Below are 7,594 nucleotides of genomic sequence, written 5' to 3' on the forward strand. Positions count from 1 at the left end.
GTGTTCTCTAACAGCCAGTTAACAGCGATCACGCTTCATTAGATCTGGCAACGAGACCTCAGTGGTGTCGTGGTTAAGCCATCAGACATAGGGCACAAACCGAATGTTAGTCTAGTCGCCTAGGTGTGTACAGCCTTACTGGGTTCATAAACGTTTTGTAACACCCCAGCGTTAATCATTGCTATCGTTATCCTACTGGTCAGCTTCTACTTCACCCCAATATTTTGTTTTTAATTTCCACTGTGGCCTTCTCTAGTGTATTCGAGGCGGGATTTACCTCTGTCGGTTGAGTGTTTGCATGAGGTGCTTGCGTCGCAGGATCGAACCACCTCGGTGGATCCATTCAACTGATTGTATTTTTTCTCGTTTCAACCAGTGCACCACAACTGGTCAAAGGCCGTGGTGTGTACATTCCTGTCTGTGGGGAAAATGCATATAAAAGATTCCTTGCTGCTAATGGAAAAATGTAGTGGACGTTTCCTCTGATGACTAAGTGTCAGAATTACCAAATGTTTGACATCCAATAGACGATGATTAATTAATCAATGTGCTCTGGTGGTGTAGTTAAACAAAACAAACGTCTTCTTTTCTTGTGTATTACTTACTCGCTTGTTTATTCATCCGACGATGTTGTTTTTACACCGACGAAACGTCTAATATTTTTATGAACATTGAATTTTTTAGGTGGTTTCAGATTAATATATAAGCTTACTTGTGAATATTCTGAAACACAGTTTATTTAGAAAATGTACTATCTTGTTAATATATAAATTGTGCCAGTTAGAAGATGCTATAGTTAGATACCTACCTCTTACCTCTCTAATAGGTCTTATTGTTTCTCCTTTACAGCTATAGAATTACTCTGATGTATTTCATTAATGGAATACATTCAATCTTTCGTATCGTGCTTTAACCATATTAATGAAATGTATTATCATATTGGTATCTTTTATTGAAATGAATTGTTATACAAGTCCAAATATAAAATTTATTTCCAAAAGTTTTTATGTACATAAAATTTACCATATATCTTGTTTGATATATAGTACTAGATTAAATGATATTATTACTATTTATTACTATTATTATTATTATTATTATTATTATTAGTGATAATGTTGAAGAACAGTTTTTATATTTGAATATATAAAATTTTTAAAGTCCTGTAAAACACATGATGTGTATAAATCCTTGTTATTAACTGCCAGCATGTAAAAAGAAACATGGCGATATTCTTCTTTATAAAACTGTTAGTTTATCAACTAATGACCATTAGTGAGAGCAATATTTATCAATTATTGGCCGTCAGTGGCGACAATATCAATTTCTAGGATCGATAAAATATAATGGCCGAAATATAGTCAATAATTGTTTCATCACATAATAACATATTGTAAATAATTCATTACTATTTTCTTTATCCTAATTTGAATAGAGCGCCTAGTAAGTTGGCAAACGTGTGCGCAATCAGTCTTTTATGCAATAAGATATGTTTTCAATCAATCATAATTTCGAATAAAAGAAAACAAATACATTCCAAGTGACGAGCCGTTCGTGGCGTTATGCAATCCTAGGCTTTGAGTTACATGGAAAGCACAGTTTGGAAAGTGGAAGTAAACAGTCAAAATTAACTCAGCATTACGTTACCCACTCAGTAATTGGATGGAATTAGATCCCTTCTTTGTTTTCATTGGTCAAATCTGTGAGGGAAATATCACTTTTGATGGGACCGGAGGAGTCGACTGAGGGCTGTATCACTACCGGAAGGTGACGTGACTTGTTTTGGACCAATACGAATACAGACATATGTAATAATGATCAAAGTTTTATGGCTCCACCCCCAAGAATTTTTTAATAAAAAACTAAAAATAAAACTAATAATAATAAAAAAAAAAAAAAAAAAAAAATTGATATTAACCGAAGCCAATTGTCTACCAATACAAATGGAGAATATTTTAACATTATATAATAATTAAGTATATCTCTTATTAAAATAGTTTGTCCTCGCAAAGAAAATGAGCAAATCATTTCTTACTAAAGTCGCATTTCATAGTGATGGACCTGTTCAGTTACTTATTTGACAGATATTTACAACAGAATGTGAATACACAACACAGAAAAACAAGTTGCATTCGATATTCCATAGTTGTTCTTGTGATGGTCAAAAATAAGATATGCATTAAGAAAAAGTAGTATAATATTGAGAGAGTTAAAATGTTATCGTTACAATGGTGTACCTTATGCAGTCGACGTTTCTACCTTTTGATGACCAGCTGACAAAGTAAAGTTTAGTTTTGTCCGAGTGTGTCAAACAAAACACATGACAAGAGACAGATTGTCTTGTTAAAATCTTGCCCTTCAGACAAAATGAACAAACAGAGAGAAACGTTTGTGTGTACTTCGATTCAACAACATATCGAGTGCATCACCTGTCGAGTTCGCTCTGTGCTTGTGTGCAATATTTGACGACACTATTTCAACAACGGAGCAATATAAAGCTGGCAACAGAATTAATGTTGACCAACAAATCAAAACATTTCTTTACAGTTTTCGCAAACCTTGTTTTTTTTTTTTTACATTTTATATAAAAAAATCCACGTCTATATATATATATAATATATATATATATATATTGCAGTTATATTTGTAGGTGCAGGAGAAGTTCATGGTCGGTGCACACAGTGAATGTTGTTCCATTTAACTTACCTGTAACTGACGTTCATGGTCGGTGCACGCATTGAATGCTGTTCTATTTAACTTACTTATAACTGACGTTCATGGTCGGTGTACGCAGTGAATGCTGTTCTATTTAACTTACTTATAACTGACGTTCATGGTCGGTGTACGCAGTGAATGCTGTTCTATTTAACTTACTTATAACTGACGTTCATGGTCGGTGTACGCAGTGAATGCTGTTCTATTTAACTTGTCTATAACACATTTTCTCGTTGATTAGCTTCTCCACAGATAATGTGTTGGATGTGGAAAACACACAGAATGGGGGATAAACACGTGGGAATATTGGTTGGTTAGGATATTTCTCCATTATTTCTCGCATTTAGGCCAGCGTGTGAACGTTTCCCAGTTTTAAATATCATTAATGCTGCTGCATGTTTGTGAAGTTTGATCTGATAACCATTTACATATCATCTCATATCGCACTTTTACTCATTATTTACATGCAAAACCATTTAACATATTTTTGCAATTCATATAACGCCCTTTTTAATATATGACCCTGATTTGCCTTTGTAATTCATTAAGTATCTAAGTCGATTCATAAACTGTACATAGACTAAAGTGTACACTACGTGCAACTATATACAACTGTACTGCACACACCGAGTACACAAGAACGCCTTCTTGGTGTGTTGCAGGCTCTATTAATAGAATCTTGAGTCAATGACCTAAACGCTTTCCAAGCACCAATCCTGGGCACCTCTGATCAGAGTTTAGAACTCCGTTAGAGTCTCAGATTCTATTAGAGTCTAGAGTTTGCTCCGTTTAGGACTCCCGATATAGGGGTATTCCAGACGGATGTTTGTCTTTTTAAAATTAAACAGAAGATATAATCACCTGTTTGTATGTTATTCTTTGCTTTGGCCAGAAATATTAATTTTGTGATAATTATGTTTAATACAACTCAATATGTGATTTTCTAGCAAACTGCATAATGCTAAAGGATGGAGAACAATGTCCGTGCACTGCTGATAGCTTGGTCCACGTGCAATCTCTGTACATACTTATGTATATTACGATGTTCGTTAATTACTCTGAATGGCACACATGTATGTGGCAGTAACATAGACAGTGTGTTTCCATGGTTACCATCAGAACTAATGGTTAAATAGACAAGTGAACGTTGACGTCACTTGGATGATTAACTTTTATTTAGGCTTATTTACTCAAGGAAATAAGCTTTGTAAACTAAATGTTAACAAGAAAGTATACTGCATTAACATACATGTCTGATCTGTCATCTGTGAGATGTGCGTGTGTGCGTGTGTGTGTGTGTGTGTGTGTGTGTGTGTGTGAATGCGTGTGTGTGCATTCGCGTGCGTTTGTGTTTAGTATGTATATGTAATTCGGAAAAAAGTCTTATTTATGTAAATATAAACTGTTATAGATCAATTCATCAAACATTTGAATTTTCGTTTCACCATTTATTTAGTCCTTTAGAACACTTTACCGCAAGCTCTTCTGATATTTGACTGTGTGTGACAGAACAGTCGTATTTTAGCTGGAGAAACCAAAAAAGCAGGTTTCGGGCAATGCTAATTCGTGACTTTCCGGTATTAACAATAAACCAATAAAACCCAATCGGAAAATATCGGCAGAAGTGGTTCTACACTTGGCAGTTTAAGTAGTGGGTGTTTATAAAAAATCCTGTTTATAGTTTTTACAATAATAAACAGAAAGAAATTCCATGAACACCGTACACGTGTAATTAGACTGACAGTAGCTTGTGAGGATTTTCCTATTGGCTCATTTGGTAGTTGCTGGACTCTGGTTCGAATCCCCTCTGGTGGTTGATTTCTCTGTTGCCTTTAGGTGGAATTATTACATTCTTAAACGTTTGCGTTTGAAGTAATGTATTATGTACAGTTTCAACAACTTGAAACTTTGATGTCAGTTTAATAAGTACTGATGTGAACAGATCCAGTTAAACAGCCGTATGCTGGACGTTTATTACCTGTCGAACTAAACACCGCCAGCTACCGAAGACAGCTGGTACAGTGATTACAATAAATAAATAATATTATTTATCGAATAAATAGTATGACACTAACAGCGATTGACACTCGAGGTTAGTCGAATAGTACCGGAAACCGCCGACCTATTCCGAATACGATACTTCTTCGTCAACCTGAGCTATGTAATTAAAAAACTAAATGAGCCAGTATGTATATAAGTTATCCCTGTATGCTTGATTGTAGTTTATTATATAATATACAAAGTGTATTATATAATACGAAACTCCAGACTGGTATTTCTGCACGTCATCATTATCTGGTGCATTGGTTTGTGTTGTTCTGTGTGATCGTGTGTGCGAGTGAGCGAGCTTTAGATGTCTGCAACATGCCGGCTGTGTTGGTTTATAAATACTGAACACCGAGACAGAGTGTAAACAAGAGTTTATGTAACCGTTATTGTTGAAATAATAAACAGACTGCTTTAATTCTGACCCCATTGTTGTTGTTTGTTAGGAACGCATAGAATCATATAATATTATACCCAATTAGATTGGCACTAGGTAGACATACAGAATGATATGAAATACGTAATAACATCGATTGGGATAAACATACATAATGATGTGAACGACTAATTAGATGGGTTGGCGTGATCATTCTAAAAAGTATATAAAATACGAAATGAGATGGATATGGGGTAAACATACAGAATGATATGAAATGAGATGGGTTGGGGTAAACATACAGATATAAAACACGAAATGAGATGGGTTGGGGTAAACATACAGATATAAAACACGAAAAGGTGAAAATAAAGAATGATATAAAACACGATGTGAGATGTGTTGATCTAAACATGCATAATTGTATAACATGCGAAATGAGATTGATTTGAGTAAAGATACAGACTGATATATAACACGAAATGAGATGAGTAAACATACAAAATGATAAATCACGAAATGGGATTGGCTGGGGTGAACATACTGAATGATATAAAACACGAAATGAGATGAGTTGGTTTAAACATATAGAATGATAAATCACGAAATGGGATTGGCTGGGGTGAACATACAGAATGATATAAAACACGAAATGAGATGAGTTGGGGGTAAACATACAGAATGATATAAAACACGAAATGAGATTGGCTGGAGTGAACATACAGAATGATATAAATCACGAAATGGTATTGGCTGGAGTGAACATACAGAATGATATAAATCACGAAATGGTATTGGCTGGAGTGAACATACAGAATGATATAAATCACGAAATGAGATTGGCTGGAGTGAACATACAGAATGATATAAAACACGAAATGAGATTGGCTGGAGTGAACATACAGAATGATATAAAACACGAAATGAGATTGGCTGGAGTGAACATACAGAATGATATAAAACACGAAATGAGATTGGCTGGAGTGAACATACAGAATGATATAAAACACGAACTGGGATTGGCTGGAGTGAACATACAGAATGATATAAATCACGAACTGGGATTGGCTGGAGTGAACATACAGAATGATATAAATCACGAACTGGGATTGGCTGGAGTGAACATACAGAATGATATAAAACACGAAATGACATGGTTTGGGTAAACATAGTGAGTGATATAAAACATGAAATGAGATTTGTTGGGGGTAAACATGCAGAATGATATAAAACACGAAATGATATGGGTTGGGTAAACATAGTGAATGCTATAAATCACGAAATAGGATTAGATGAAGTGAACATACAGAATGATATAAAACACGAAATGAGATTGGTTGGGGTAAACATACAGAATGATATAAAACACGAAATGAGATAAGTTGGGGGGTAAACATACAGAATGATAAAACACGAAATGAGATTGGCTGAGGTGAATACAGTTAAATCCCGTTGGCTCGAACCCCGTCGGTGCTCGAGAAAGTGTTCGACCCATCGGGGAGTTCGACCGAACCATTCGGTCAACATCGGACATTTCCGTAACATCAGTTAGAAAGTTGAATTAGATACAAATTGTCTAATACATGTAAATGCACTGAAATCAAATAAATAAATGGCAAATTCTTAATCTGTATTTACATGAATTTATTACTAAACAATTTGAATATTTCAACAATAAAAAATGCAGCACTGTCCACTTTCCAGAAATGTAGTCGTTTTCAAAGTAACGCTTTATGCTGAGGCCCGTCTGTGCACTAATTGTTTGATTGGTATCACGGTTCATTTAACAGTTGCAGTAACACTATCTGTACTTGAAAAATCATTACCGTTAGTCGTTAACAAACAACAAGTGTGGTGACAAAAGGATTGCATAGCTAGTGTTGCGATTCCCCGATTCATCTATGTCTTCGTCGTTAAATAAAACATTTCTTTCTTTCTTTCTATAGTTCGTTCCGCCTAAATAATTAGCAATTGTTAGTCCTGTTTGGTGGTTTGCCATAAGGCCAAATAAAAAAAGAGTTGGTGATCGTCCCCGCCCGTACCTGAAAAATGCGCCCGCCCCTAAAATTATTTTATTTTTTAATTTGTTAAAAACTGTTTAAAATGCGTCGGGATAGCAGCAATTCAACTTTCGTAAGAAACATAACGGGTTAAACCATCACCAGGTCCATCTGGCGGCCAGTGAAGGAACTACAACATCCAGGCGCATGCGCTGTTGACTGCTACTCCTGGTCTCCAGGGTTTTATAAAGTTTTTCACAGAAAGAAAAAAAAACTCCCTCCCCCCCCCCGTCCCCTACCCTTTTTTGTGTGATCAAAAGGACGATCACTAACTTTTTATTTTTTTTATTTGGCCTAATTGATATTTGATGGATCACCAGTTTGAGGGAAATATAGCTATTAACATAGATGGGACCGACAATTTAGTTCGACCCTGGACGTGTTCGACCGTTCAGCA

This window comes from Gigantopelta aegis, chromosome 3, assembly GCF_016097555.1.
Source record: "Gigantopelta aegis isolate Gae_Host chromosome 3, Gae_host_genome, whole genome shotgun sequence".
In the NCBI taxonomy this organism is placed as follows: Eukaryota; Metazoa; Mollusca; class Gastropoda; order Neomphalida; family Peltospiridae; genus Gigantopelta; species Gigantopelta aegis.